This window comes from Struthio camelus, chromosome 24, assembly GCF_040807025.1.
Source record: "Struthio camelus isolate bStrCam1 chromosome 24, bStrCam1.hap1, whole genome shotgun sequence".
NCBI classification, from domain to species: Eukaryota; Metazoa; Chordata; class Aves; order Struthioniformes; family Struthionidae; genus Struthio; species Struthio camelus.
The window spans coordinates 6,780,571-6,794,726 of record NC_090965.1 but is presented as its reverse complement, the minus strand read 5'-3'; the positions used below and the strand labels follow the sequence as shown (position 1 = coordinate 6,794,726).

General features: G+C 68.9%; 1 protein-coding gene across 2 annotated transcripts in view; it reads left to right on the top strand.

Moving 5' to 3' along the window:
• PLEKHA6 (pleckstrin homology domain containing A6) overlaps positions 1 to 14,156 on the top strand; it is a 54,754-nt gene that overhangs the window by 6,110 nt on the left and 34,488 nt on the right. Inside the window, exon 1 of one of the 2 annotated variants that reach the window (XM_068917879.1) lies at positions 4,662 to 4,810. The exons of the other annotated variant lie outside the window; for it this stretch is intronic. The gene's annotated coding sequence lies outside the window, so the exon portion shown is untranslated. Of the gene's footprint in view, positions 1 to 4,661; positions 4,811 to 14,156 lie in introns of those variants that run through there. 2 annotated transcript variants of the gene reach the window in all.

Genomic DNA, 14,156 nt, shown 5'->3' with positions numbered 1-14,156 from the left:
GCGTTGGGTCTGGCCCGGCACTTTGCTTAGGTTGCAGCCAGGACAGGCCGTGATCGATGGAGCCTGAGATGGCACCAACAGGAACCGGAGCTTTTCCTTGGGCTTCTCAGCTCCCCGTCTCGCTGCACACTTGTTAGTAGCAGAGCGAACCTCCCCCTCCTCTGCCAAGAGCAACAGCTAACCCGGGTCTGCGGCGCGTTTCGGTAGCAAAGACCCCAGCCCGCCCGGCTGCCCCATGCGTCGAGGTGTCTGGCGGTGCCGGAGAAGGCAAGCGAATCCCAGCCGACAGCCTGCGCAGTCAATCGCCGCTTTGTTGCGCTGCTGTTAGATCTCAAGGAACGCGATCTGATTCATCACATGATGCATCTTAAATAAGCCACGAGTCTATTAAGCCCTGGTGGGTTTGGCTCTGCGCTGAAGGCTGGTGGAAGAGGCTGCACCGGCCGCTCTGGCCTTCACTCCTGGGGATGCACCGAGCCTGTGGTCCCTGGCCGCCGCGCGGGGCCCGGCTCTGCCCCTCCGCATGGCTCCTGGAGCGGCAGCGTAATCCCAGCGGAGCGGGAGCCGGGCACGTGGGGAGCTGCAGCGTGCCCTTCCCGGGGGCGGCGCGCCGAGGGGAGGCAGCCTGCCCAGGCCGCGCCGACCCCGGCGCCACCGGGGCGCCTGCCTCCGCCTGGCAGCCCACGGTCCGGCTCGCCGGGGTCTGTGCCGGGGGGGTTCCCCTCTGCTCCCGCCTGGAGCCGGACGCGCCGTGCCTGGGCGCGTGGGTCCTCCCGTCAGAGGACAGTCGTGCACGGTTGTGCGCTCGTGAGCGTGGTGGTGCGCGTGCACACGCGTGTGCACACGTGCGTGCAGGTCACGGCTGTGCCTGCAGCTGCGGTCGCTCTTAGTCTTTCCTTTAAGCCTCTTCTGGCATTTCCTCGCCGAGAAGGAGCCCTCCTGGCCCGCTCCGGAGTGAGCCGGAGCAGCCGGGCCGGAAAGGATGGGCGCTTCCCAGCCTGGCCCTCCGCGACCTGCTTTAGCCCCGCTTCCTCCTCGGTCTGGCCGGAGCCGGGGGCTGCTCCGTCCGCCTGCGCCCCGAGGGGTCGCTCCCAACCCCGAGCGCCTGCCCGAAGCCGGCCCCTGCCGGCTGCGGAGATCTAGAGGCAGGGTTAGGACTGCCGGAGAGCGGCTGGTCGAGGCATTAACATCCTTGAGCGCCTGCTAGGAATCACACGGCGAATGCAGAGCCTCCCTCCGCGCTGGGGCTCCCGGCTGCGCTCGGCGCCTGCGGCCCCCGCGGGGAGGGCACCCTGCGCGTGTCCCTGGTTTTGCAAGCCGCAGGCGGCCCCGGCTTGGCCGTGCGGGGCTCCGAGCACCCCCTCGCCTCTGCCCACGTCCCTGGCGTTGCTTGCCGCCCCGCGGAGGAGAGGGGCAGCGACGGGCCGGCCGGCGGCCCCAGCAGCCCGGCCTCGGCGAGGTCTCGCGGGCCCACCTGCGCCCGCGGGGCTGCCGCCAGCCGCGGCCGGGCAAAACCTTTGATGGGGAAGCTCGTTGCGTGGGTTGGGGCGGCCGGGGCCGTCTCTGACCTTGCTGGGAAGCCGTGTTTTCCCGCTGAGTTCCCATAGTAACCGGAGGGAGCAGCAGCTGGCCCCGGCTCGGCGGCGGGAGGGAGAGGAAGGACGCGGAGGAGCGGGGAGACGGGCGAGCGCCGGTGCCAGGCGCTGGCACGGGGCTGCAGGGCGCCCGCCGTGCCCTCCCCGGGCTGCTCCCGCTCCGCGCGGGGCCGGGGCCAGGCCTGGCGTCGGGGCGAATCGCCCCCGGTGCAAACACCTCCCGGGCAGGCGGCGTTGGGAGTTTAATCTCCCTTCTGGCTGGCGAGGCCGGCTTAACCCTTAGCCCCCAGGCAAGAGTTGTTGTTGGTTTTCTTTCTGTTTTTTTTTCTGCTCCATCTGTGCCCTGGGAGCAGCTGCCTGGGCTGCTCCTCTGGGGTTTGGCCGGGCTGCGGATTTCTCCTGCCTTTCTTTTGCTCTCTGGAGGTGAGGGCAGGAGGGGAAATCACTGCTCCGTGGCTGTTCCTCCCGCTCTCGGGCCTTTGTAGTAGTAGCTTCCCCCCCCTTCTGCTTTCCTTAGCTTGAAACACGATAATCTGCAGCAGGAATAAATCGTGCATCGAGGAATGTGCCGTCTCCTCTTTAGCCTGGTTTCTCCGTAGGATCTGACAGCTCCGCGTCCGCCCGGGGAAGCGCTGCTGCCGCGACGGCCGCGTAGCCCGCTCCCGGCAGCGCCGTAGCAGCCCTCCCGCCGCGGGCGGCTGCTTCCCGCCCTCCTCTCTGCAAATAGCCCCTGTTTCTGGGCCCCGCTGGCAAGGGCTGCTGCAGAGCATCCCGCCGCGTGGGCGCCCACCTCGTCGGGAGCGAAGGCCCGGCGGCTCCGGGCGCGGAGCTGCTGCGCCGGGGGCGAAGGACGGGCGCGGAGGTGACCTGCGGGGCGAGGGGTGGAAGGAGCACGCGCAGCTCCAGCCTCCCCAAAGGCCTGCTCGCTCCTAGCACGCGAAGCCTAGAGCTGGTTGTGTTTCCTCCTTTCCAGCTCTGGAGAGCTGCACGGTGTTGAGCAAAATCTGCGTATCGGGGAACGACAGGGAAGCCAAAACTTGCTGGAGCTGGAAGAGGAAGCCGGGGTTTGCTGGATCCGGGCTCGGCTTGCGTGGGCAGGCTGGGGCTCTCGTGCTTTTCCGTGCGGTGCTGTTTTTGTTTCAGTTTAGCGCGGCAGCTGTGCAAAGAGGCCGGCGAGGGCTCTCCGTGCGCGGCAGCAGCTCTGGGTGAGGTCCCTCTGGCCGTGGTATGCAGGGAAGCAGGTTAGATGATCGCAGTGGCCGGTTGTGGCCTTAATCTGTGAATCTAGCAAAGCTCTTTAATAAAGATTCAAAGTCACCAACTTCTCAATTAAGGGATGAGACAGCTCTTGATCCATGTTTCTGGGTCAGCTGGAGAAAGGCTATTTAAGTCCTTGGTGATTGCTTTCCTTTGATGTTTCTAAAGGAGACATCTTTTGAATAAAAGCCTTGCTAGTGCCTCCTCTGTGTCTTGCAGAGGGAGGAAGGAAGGTGCGTACGGCTGGGTCGTCTCCGAGGCAGGACCTGGGCTCGGGCGCCTGCGCTCCAGCCCTCGCCGCTCCTGAGCCAGCGGCTGAGCTCCGGCGAAAGTCTCCTCCTTTCCCTGCAAAGCCTGGGTGCTCCCTGCTGCGTGGCGGCGGGGGAGATCCCGCTTGCCCGGGACCAGGGCGATGCCACCGGCCCCTGCGTGGCTCCGGGCAGCGCGCCGCCTCCTGCCGCTGCTGCCGCCTGCGGGGCGCCCTGCAGCCGCCAGCCCCGCGGCAGCCCTGCGGCGAGGGCGAGGAGCGCTCGGCTCAGGCCGGGCTCCCTGCCCTCGTGCTGCGGGAGGCCGGCGCTCGGTTTGCTCGGAGGTTTGCCGCGGAGCGAGGCTCTAGCGGCGCTGGAGGAGAGGAAGGGACGGGAGGTACCGCGGTTCGGGGCGCTGGAGCCCCTCTCGGTGCCCACCCTGCAGCAGGGGCGGCTCTTGCCGTGGCAGGTTTATGCGTCCCTTGCAGTGTGGCCTCTGATGGTGGCATACGGCGCTTCTGCCTCTAAGCGGCCCCCTCCCCTGCTGGTGTGCTGGGGTCCCCCGGGGTCGCGTCTCTGCTCTGGATTGGGGCGGGGGGAACGTGGCCCGGAGCGATGGGACCCTCCTGGGCTCAGCCCCGGACCGCCTGCCCCGGCCTCCCTCTGGCGGTGGTCCGCGTCCCGCCGGGGGTGCTCCAGCGGCTCGAGGGTCCTTCTAGCCTCTGTTTACCTCCAGAGCAGCCGCTTGCATGGGTGTTAATTGCAGGAGCTGGCAAGGCACTAATTAGGGGATAATGAGACGGCTTTTGTGCGCACCTGGCATCCTGTCGCCCGCCCGCCCGCCCGCGTCCCTGCTGCCGCCCCGCTGGCCTCCCGGGGCGGCCGGAGGCGCTGGGCGCTGCCTGCTCTGGCGCAGCAGGCCTGGCCCGCTCCGCTCGGCGTTTCCTTCCCCGCCCCGCGCCCTCGCAGCGCTCGATTGCAAAACAGCCGCTTCGTGCTCCTCCAATTTAAACCCGGGGAGTTTATCTCTCTGCTGCTGAGTAACTGCGGCGGCCGGGCTGCTCCGAGCCCCTGCCTCCCTCCGGTGAGTAAGCGGCCGGCGAGCGCCTTTGCAGCGCGGCTCTTTGTTCCCAGCGCAGGGGCTGGGACGGCCCCTCCGCCGCCCCCGTGCCCCTTGTGCGGGACCCCCCCCACCTGTCTTCGCAGCCCCCCAACCCTCGCTGCTGTCCCTGCAGGAGCAGCATGGGAATAAGCCCAGGGCAGGTGGCCGGTCCCCGGGGGGAGGCAGGATGCAGAGCGCCCGGGAGCCGGGACGTGGCTGTCCTCGCGGGCATCACAAGGGTGCCAGGAGGAGCCGGGAGCCGGCTGGGGGCTCGTCCTCGCGGCTCGCTCGGAGCTCGGGGCTCTTTGTCGCGTGCAGCGGCCGAGCATCCGCTCCGGGTGCCGGCCGCGCGCCCGCTTCCTCCGGCCGCGGGCCTCTCCTGTTCCCTCTTCCGCCGCTGCCAGGGCGGCGCGTGCCTGCCGAGCAGCGACAGGCTGTTGTTTCTCTCTTCCCGCCTGCAATCGCCGGGGATTTGGAGGCAGCACTCCCCTCCTAGGCTTCGTTATATAACAGCCGGCAGCAGCAGCAGCAGCGCAGCTGCTCCGAGAGCGCCGGCAGCTCGGTGCCGCCGCCGCTGCGCTGGCCTCGGCCGGACGCCGCGCGTCGAGGTAAGGGTCGCCCCGGCGGGGAGCAGGCGCCCGGCCGAGCCGCGCTCCTGACCCGGGCGCCCGGCCGGGAATGCGCACGTGGGCACCCAGCCGAACAGCCGCGACCGGTCCGGCGTGGGGCGCGAGGACCCGCCGCCTCCCAAGCCTGCTCTGCCGGTCCTGCTCCAGCCCCGGCGCCCGCCCGCCTCTCGGGGCACCGCGCCGCCCTGGCTCCGTCCTGCTGCGCTCTGCCCGCGGGAGCGATGCGGCGGGTGCGGGGGCCCCCGCGGCGGCCAGGGCGGGCGCCTGCCTGCAGCAGCAGAGCCGGTGCCGGGGCACAGCATCCCGGGTGGCGGCGGTTGGTGGGGGGGGGGGGGAAAAACAGCTTAAAAACCCACCCCGGTGGCGTTGCTCCTGCCAGCCCCGCGCCGCCCACCTTCCCGGCAGGGTTTTGGGGGAGCCCCAGCGGGCGGGAGGCGGGTGGGTGGCGCGGCGCCTGTCATCTCGCCGGCCAGGGCTAATTGCAGCCCTCGTCCCAGCCTCGCGCGCTGTGAACCCTGCACCTCTCCCCTCCCTCTCCGCGCTTAGGGGAGAGAAAGTCACCCCGGCTTTGCGGGCATTTGCTACCCGTTGCCTGTAAAGCAGTTTAAAATCCTTGCACGAGGGACGGCTTGGGAGCGCGGGCGGCGCTGTGGCCTCGTGCATCCCTCGGGCTGCGAGAGGCTCCGGTGCCCGGCGCGCGCGGGGACAGCGAGCGAACGCTGCCTGATTCCTGCCGCGCTCAAGAGCGCCCGATCAGCTCGAGCAGCTTTAGCGTCCCCGGCCCGCCGTGAGCGCGGGCAGAGCGTGCGCAGAGGCGGCTCAGCTCCTGCTCCGGGCCCCTGCGCTCCCTTTTTATCCGCGTCGTCGCGTTTGCTTGTCCCCCGCCTGCTCCCTCCATCACGGAGCCGTGCCCTGGCGCACCTCCGGCGCGGGACCGGCCTGGGAGCCTGCGGCCCCGGGTGCAGCGCCCGCGACGGCGTGCAGGGCTCCCCGAGCCTCTCGCCATCTGCTTTGCACCCCGAAACTGCTTTTCCAGCCTTTATTCTTGCAGGGAATTTGAAAATGCGATTGCACCCTTAGGGCCAAGAAACAGAAAGCAAATCAGGAGATACAAATCTGTTAGTTTTGTATGTGTGTCATTATTTTTAAGCCAATCCCGTGATGTCAGACCCGAGTCCTGAGCGCTCCGGGGTTGGCAATGCCATGCTAGCAAGCAGAGCCCCGACAGACGAAGCGATGCCCCGGAGTGGCGCGGCGGAGCGGGCCCCGCTTCGCCGGCCGTGGCCCCGCGCGGGCGCCTCGTCCTGTGCTGGCCCCTTGCGCGCAGCGTCCTCCCTCCGTATTTGCTGTGCGAGCGTGGGGAATTTTTTTTTTTTTTTTAATGCATATTTTGTGAATGTGCAAATGCAGTGACCTTTTGCGGGGGCTGCTCGGAGCTCCAGCTCTGTCTGCCGGCTGCTTCCCCGCTTGTCAGGGAGATGAGGATTTCGAGAGCTATGTGCAAACTCCAGGACCTCTGGGCTCCAACACTCGGGTGCAATCCCAGTGACGAGTTCCCGGAGGGGAGGAAAGAGCTCTCTTCCCCTTCGCTCCCCGTGCGACTGGAGCTGCCGGGCCCTTACCCAGGCATCGGCACTGCTGCTGTGCGTCTTGTCCGCGTCTGCGACTCCTCCCTGCTAGCTGCGACGTGTTCTTGGCGTGACCTTGTCCCCGCTGCCATCGCAGAGGCTGCGTCCGTGCTTGCCTGTGCCTCGAAAGCCCCCAGGGTCCCCGCGGCACCCTCGGAGCGTGCGCTGGGACGAACTCCCTCTCCAAACCCGCTGGGGTTGCAGAGGGGCTCCCTGGGACCCGGGAGGGCCCCTTGCTGCCCGGCCCGGCCCGGGGCCCGGCTCTGGAGGCTGGCCAGGCTCTTTCCACGAAGGAAGGGGCCGGTTTACGAGCCAGCTTTCCATGCTGCAATCCCATTTGATTTGCGAGGAAGGAATGCAGATCCCGCTCCCCGACCGCAGCAAAGACAAACAGAAGGCAGTTTTCTGGCTGATGATTTCCGAATCCGCCTTTCCAGCTGGTCCCGTGCTCCAAGGAGCCCCCCTCTCCTTCTCTCCGCTTCCTTTTCAGCCTGCGGTTGCTGTTCCCCTCCTCAGCCCCAGCGCCTGCCTCCGCCGTCAGCCCCAGGGAAACCTCCGGCCCGGAAAGACCCGTAAACGCCCCACAAAATCTTTGGCGAAGCCGGACTCCGAGTCGAGGGATGCCGGCTGAGCCGCCAGCCTGCGCCTCCCCGGCCCCGCAGGCACCGGCTCGTTTCTGCCCCGCGGGGGAGCATCTCCCTGCGGAGATGCTGCGTGGGTACCGGCGGATCCAGGCGCGCAAAGAGGGGCTGCGTGAGGGGTCCCGCAGCCCCGAGAGCGCGGTGCAGCCGGGGAAGGTGCGTTTCCCGCCATCCATCCCTTTTCTAAACGTCCTTGGGCACCGAGATAGAGCCCACGGCCGCCTCCGGGCTGAGCCCAGGCCTGTGCTAGCCCTGCGCAGATAAGAGCTGGGGAGCCAGCAGGAATGTTATTTATGCGGTTAAAGTTCACGGAGATGCTGGGCTTAACGCCGGCGTCCCGCCGCTCGCGGGCCGGCTCGGCTGCAGCGGGCGGCTGCGCGGCGCCCCGGGGGTGGCCGCACGGGGGATGCTCGTCGCCGAGGCCTGGAGAAACGCGTGCATCTGCTTTGGCTCCTCTCTGAACGCCCAGCGGTTTGCGCCGAGGCAGGGGCGCTCTGGGCTAAGGTGGAGCCAGAGCAAGCCCTCCTCCAAAAGCTGATGAGCTAAAAGGATGGCGAGGCTGCGGCGGTAGGGAGCAAGCGCTGGGCTAGTGCCCCGGTGGGGAAACTGAGGCAGAGACCCGGGGCTTTCTGCAGAGCAGGCTGCGTGAGCCAGGGCGGCTGTCCCAGGCCGCGCACCTCGCTCCCGGGTGTTTTGTCTCGGCTCCAGGGAGCTCCTGCGGTTCCTCGCTGTGCGGGCGGGCGCGCGTGCACTATCTGGCGCCCAGCCGTCCCCGTTTCCTGATCGGCCTTTGGGTGTTACCGGAATATAATTATTCCGTAATTACTCTGTAATGAGGTAACAATCCTGCGGCCGGGCTGCACCTAAAAGGGCTTTCCTCGCCCGGGCCTCCCGCTTCCCTCTGCCCCGCGGGAGTGTCGGTCGGGTCCGACAAGCCTGGCTCCTCGCCTGCCCGGTCCTGGCGCGGACGGATACCTGCCCCCGTCCTGGGAGGCGGACGGGCAAATGTGGGGCAGGACGTGCTCAGCAAGGGGCTTCCTCTGCCCCAGCCCCTTCCCGCTCTGCTCCTGCCGCTCGGCGGTCCGGCCGGGATGCAGCTCCCGGGAAGGTAGCTGAGTCGGCGCGTGCCCGAAGCACCGGCGGCCGCCTGGCATGCTATGGAGACTGTCAATGCTCCCTTTCTCTCCCTTCTGGCACCGGCTCCCTCCGCCTCCAGGCCCTCTTGGGAGTTTCCTCCGACTCGCCTTCACTTGTTTGTACCGGCCAAAACCATCCCGTTGACAGGAGTCCGGCTCGCTCGGCTCGTGGCCGGCTTGCCCTGCTCCCGGTGCTCTGGGCAGGGCATCGCTCCGGGACAAAAAGCCGGTGCGTTCCCAGCCCCGAGCGCCCTCGGTGCCGGCCAAGTGCCGATTCCCAGCGCCCCGGTCCCTTCTCGCGGGCCCTTCGGCACCCTGCAAAAGGGTCCGTCCTGGGCAGGCTTCGCCCCGGTGCAAACAGGGCTCGGCGGTGTCTCTCTGCTCCTTTTCTGGTGGGTCGCCCGTGCGCTTGTGATGGGGAGCTAGCCCAAGGACTGGGCAGCCGGGCAGATGCAGCCCATCCTTACGGTTTTCCAGCTCGCTCCTTGGCCGAGCTGATGGAAGTCGGGCTCAGCCTCCTCCCCGCGGTTCCTCCCCGAGGAGCTGCAGCGCTCGGGGCGGCCGCGGGCACGAGCCGGCCGGCCCTGTCCCCGCTCCGGGCGCTTGCACGCGCGTGGCCGTGCGTGCCGGCGCCTCCCCTGGGGCAGGGATGTGCAGCCCGATGGCGGTGCGGGCTCCGGCCAGGCGCTGCGCGGGGACACGGGGCCGCGGGCTGCCGAATCCCGACCCGGTTTGCCCTCTCTGGCCAGGCACAGCATCCTCTCTCTTCCCGCCCGTCTCCAGCCCTTCAGCGCCAGTTTTTTCCGCTCCCTTTTTAACCCCGTTTACAGGATGCCATTCAGAGCGAGGGGGAGCAGAGTTCAGAACGGAGAGTTCCTGTTATTTATAGCCGGGGATAGACACTCGAAGGCAAACACGCATGGGCCGGGCCGGGCGGGGGTGGTTTTGCTTTTTTTCCCCCTAATCCTCCTACTTTCAAGGCCGGGCTAGCTCGGCCGGAGGTGGAGGGTGCCTCCGCGCTTGCAGTTCCCGGGAGTGCGACCCGCCGGCCCCCGTCTCCAGCGGGAGGGAGAAGAGGCTGCGGTTGGTTCAAGGACCGGCGGTGCTGGGCAAGCGGGTGTCGGGCTCGGGCGCTCCCCGCCGCGTGTTAGGAGAGGGCACGGGCTGCTCCCTCGTCCTGGGGGCCCGGAGGTGGCTGGGAGCCGCGGTGCTGGTGATGGAGCAGCCGGGCTTTTGGGGCGTCCCCGCCAGCCGCTCTGCCCCGGGGTGGCTTTGCACCCCGCTGCGCCGGCATGCAGCTCTTGTCGCCAGCCCGGCCTCGGGGGGGGGGTGCTCCCCGTTTCTGAGCATCCTTGGGGAGCCGGCGTCCCCGACGGGGGGCTCGGCTGCGGGGGGCTCGGGTCCCCGGAGGGCTCGGCGCGGCGATGCCGGCGTGCTTTCCTCGGCGGCGTCTCCCCTTTCAGGTCGGCTGAGCAGCAGCGATTAGCGATTCCGGTTTTTATGGCGAGCCTAATGCAATTGCGTTTCCTAAGCCGGTGCCCTCCCCGCCGCCCCCCTGCCTTCCCCATGGCGGGGGTCTGCCGCCGGGTCTCATGAGACAAGTTGTTTGCTTCGGTGTGGTGCGTGCCTGCGTCCGTGCACGTGCTTGCTTTTTATTTGCTCCCTCTTCCCCGAATCAAGTCGATATTGTCTTAGTTGAAAACAACGCGCGACTGTCGGAGGGTGACCGTACCCAATCTTTCAAAGCTCACCGAAGCGCGAGGCTGCGGCCGGAGCCAGCGAGCCGCGGGCACCACTGCCGGGGGGGCCGCCGCGGGCCTTGGGCAGCGGGGCGGCGGGGAGCCCGCTCGCGGCCTTATCTTATCGCGAGCGCGCGGGGCGCATCGCCCGACGGGCTCGCGCTGGCGATGAGGGGGCCTTGGGGCCGGCGGCGGGGGCGCGGGGGGCTCCGCTGCTCCGTGCCCCGGCTGCGGCAGCCGCTGCGCTCCCGCCTTGCCCGGCCCGGCAAGGGGGGGGCTCAGCCCAAGAAAATGCAACACCGCCTCGTTTTTAGGCTTTACCCGGGGGCTCGTCTAGCTGTTTGAATAACAGCGGGGTAGTCAAAAGCGAGGGGGTGTTTGCACAGGCGGCCGGGGCCGAAGTCCTCCCGCCACCCCTGCTGCCCCCCCCTGGGCGCCCCGGAGGCAAACTCGCTCTTCCAAAGCGCCTGGGCGGGATGCACCCGGGGCGGTGTCTCAGCCGGGGGCGTTTTTGGGGGGGTGGGGAGGGGGGTGCGTCCGCCTGCCGTGCCGAGGCGGGCCGGGGGGAGACGGAGGGCCAGGCATTTGGGGCGATGCCCTGGCGCCGCCTTCCCCTAAACAGGCTGTCGGTGTTTGGGCGCTGGGCGGCCGAGCCCCGGGCTGCCTTGTGCCTTGTTGGCAGCCCGCGACACGAGCTGCCCGTTCTCAGCCCGGGGAGGTGGTGGCACGCGCGGTCGGCAAGCCCGCAGAAGTGGGACGAAGCGGGGAGGTTTGGGGGCAGCGAGGCCGTCGGTCGCCCTGCCACCCGCCGCACCGCGTGCTTTCCCGAGGGCGACGATGCATCGCTTTCCTCCAAAAAGCGCGGCGCGAAGCAGCGCCCGGCTCCGCTCCGAGCCCGCGCCGGGGGCGCCCGGCCGGCGGCGGTGCTGGGGGCCTGGCAGGGCTGGGAGCGGCGGGAGCGGCGTGGGAGCCGGCGCGCACGGGGGTGTGCGCCAGCGCCCGCTTATATACGCCCGAGCCAACCTGCCGTTTCAGATTTCAGCCCTGCCTTATCAGCCGTCCCGTCCCCCCGGCGCTTGGACGCCGGCCGGGCTCGCCGGCAGCCAGGCGGCGGCTGCTTCCCCGCCGCTCTGCTCTGCTCCGCTGCCGCCTGCAGCCTCGCTGGCCCGGCCGCGGCACCGGCGCATCCCGCCGCGGCACCGGCGCGTCCCGCTGCGCCTGCAGAGCCAGGTAGGTGCAGCTGCGCTTGCGCTTTGCAGCAGCTCCGGCTGCAGAGCCGAGGGGGGGGCTCGGAGCCGGCGGCGGCAGGCACAGCTTTGTCACCTGCTTTATTCCGTTTAAAGGGATGTTTTAAGAAATGCTTTTTTTGCAGCAGCCCCCTGCTACGCCTCCTGCCTGCTCTGACGGGGATGCTCCGGCCGCCGCCTGCTTCGTGCGCCAGGCTGGGCGCGCAGGGGCAGAGCTGCGTGCTGCGAGCGTGACCCCGCCGCCCGGCCCCGTCTCGCTGGGCTGCTCCTCTCCTCCCGGCCCGCGGCCTGGAAAAGCCCCTTCTTCCCCCGGTCCTTCTGGCCGAGCCGCTGCTTTCCGGCAGACCGGAGCCGAGCGGGGAGGCGACGCCAGCACCTTGCGAACGCCGGATGATGCTCCCGCGGGCGGCGGAGCAGGTGACGGACCCGGCGCAGTGTCCCTCCTCTTGTCTCCAGCAGCACTGAGATAAGGTGGGCAGTATCCCCCCACCAGCCCACCCACCCCGCTTAACCTGGCGGCGTCAGGCTGTGGCGAGGTTGCCAGCGGTGGTTGCGGTCTCCGTGCGGGCGCTCCCGGCCGTGCACGGGGATGCCCTGGAGAGCGGGGCCACGGGGTGCGCGGGCGGGCGGGCGCTTCTCCGCGGCAGATGCCAGCCGGTTTCTCCTGCCCGTGGTGCCGGGGACGCGCGAGCCGCCGGGGCAGCAGGACACGTCTGGATTTTTTTTCGACGTGTCCTTTATAACGGAAGCACCGTTGTACTAGCGTCCGCGCGGAGCTGGGACTGCACCTCTGCAGTCCCGCCTGCTCGGTCCTGCTGGGGCAGGAGACCCACGTGCAAGCAGGGACGGTAAATCTTCCTAAGTCACGTGCGTGGCGGGCTTTTTACCCCTTACTGGTTTCAAAAGGATTTAAGGTTTGTGATCATGTTCCTCTGCCCATACCCTTGCTTCCCGGTGACTTTTGCACCTCTTGGTTGGCTTCAGCCAAATCTGGCTGGGGGATGGTAGTCTCCGTGTATTATGTTCCCACAACTGAGGAGCGGATGGTCAGGCAGGAGCCGTGGCGTTAGGCGGCAGCAAAGCAGCACGGAGGAGCGGTGCCGAAGGCCCCTTGGGTGCTTTGCTGTGGGCTCTACTTGTTTACGAGACAGCGGAGAAGCCACCGCTGGGTAAGGAAGGAGGCGCCGTCGCCCGCCGCCCGCCCGGGAGCGCGGCGCGGGCCGTGCCGGGGTCGCTCCCGGCTGCGCCGGGTGCCTGCCCGTGGGAGCTGCCGCCCCGCTGCAGCGCTCGCCTGCTCTTGCCACGCGTACCGGCCCGCTCCCTGCCCCCTGGAGACTCTGCACCAGCCCCTGGCTCTTCCCAGCGCCGTCTGCCGGGAAGCGCGGAGCGAAGCCCTCCTTCCGCAGGGCAGCAACCACCCTTGGTGGTCTCGGCGCGGTGCAGGGGCTGGGCCCGGCTCCCGGGCGCCGAGGGGGCCATCCCTGCGCAGCGACTCCCGTCCCGCCTGCTTGCCGCCCGCCCAGCGCACGGCCCCGGGCGCCCCGCTCCCGAAACCGGCTGTCCCCTCCCGGGGGCGCTGCGCATCCCGGGCAGGGGGCCGCGGCGCTGGCCCGCTGCCGGAGCCCGAAGCGGCGCGTCTCCCGCCGCGGCGGAGCGACGCCTCCGGTTGCATTTGTTTCCTCGAGGCTGGGGAGAAGGGGGACCTGGCAAGGGGCTTCCTTGCAGCCGGCGTTTCTGGGAAGTGGAAACCTGGCTTGTTTTCAGCCTGGAACAGTCCCGATTTCCAATTGGAAACATCCCACAGTGACTAAACTGCATTCGGGGGAAGATCTCGTCCTGCAGAGCTGATGCTGTGCTACAAGACTCGCCCTGGGGCTTTCCGCGCCGTGGTGGATGCGGGCTGGCGGGGGCGGCATGAAAACAGGGCTGCTTGGTGCACGGTTCCTCCGCTGCTCGTCCCGTCCTCGCGCGGGTTTCGTGCCTTCCTGGGGAGCCGCGAGGGGCCGGCGGGGAGAGGGATGCAAAGCGTTTGCAGCTCCCCTGCCTTCCGCTCGGCGAAGCCTCGCTTCCCCCGCTCCGGCCGGCCCTCGCTCGCTTGGCGGCCGCCGGCTGCGAGCGCTAATTCGGACGCGGCTGGGAGGCTGGGAACGTGCCGGGCATTCACCGGGAAGCCAGGCTGTGGTGGGCTGGAGAGGGCAATGAAAGCGGGGTCTGACCCATCTGGCCTTCCCGTCGGAGGGCAACGCGGTCACGCCGAGGCAGGGAGCGCCCCGCTCAGCTGCTCCCGGCGCTGGCGTTAATGGCTGGTCCGAGCCCCAGAGCGTCCTGACGCGCTGATTTATTTCTGCCCGTGGAAACGGGGCTCTTGAGGCAGAGAGCGACAGGCTCGTGCGGTCGGCGGCGGAGAGCCGCGGCGCCAGCCGATGCCCCGTCTGCCTCTGGGGTCTGGTGGGGGCTCGCCTCTGGTTTTTGTGTGTGTTGAAATCTGTTTGCTTAAAAGCAAACCTGGTCCGGGGACCTTTGGTTCCTGCTCTGTTTGCATGCGGCGGCCGGCGGCGGAGGCAGCCGGGGAGCGGGGCTCTCGCTGGCCTCGGCCCCGCGCCGCGGCGGCGGGCAGGCGCGGGGCTCCCCGCCGGAGGGGCCGGGAACGCCAGGAATGCGCCGATGCGTCGGGACTCGCCTGCGGGAGCTCTGGGCGCAGGGCGGCTGGTGAGTCACGCGGAGGGTTGGCAGGAGCCAGCGGAGGTGCCAAAAAAGCCCGCGAGCCGGAGAAGAGGCAGAGCTGCAACACCCAAAGCCATCCGTCGCCCCGGCGGTGGGAGCGGACGCATCGTCCTCGACGTCCCTAGCATCCTATCCGGCCGCGTCCCTGCTGCAGGGAGCCCGGCGCGGGCGCTGCGCGAGCCCCGGGAGGGGAGAAGTCCCCGCGCGCGG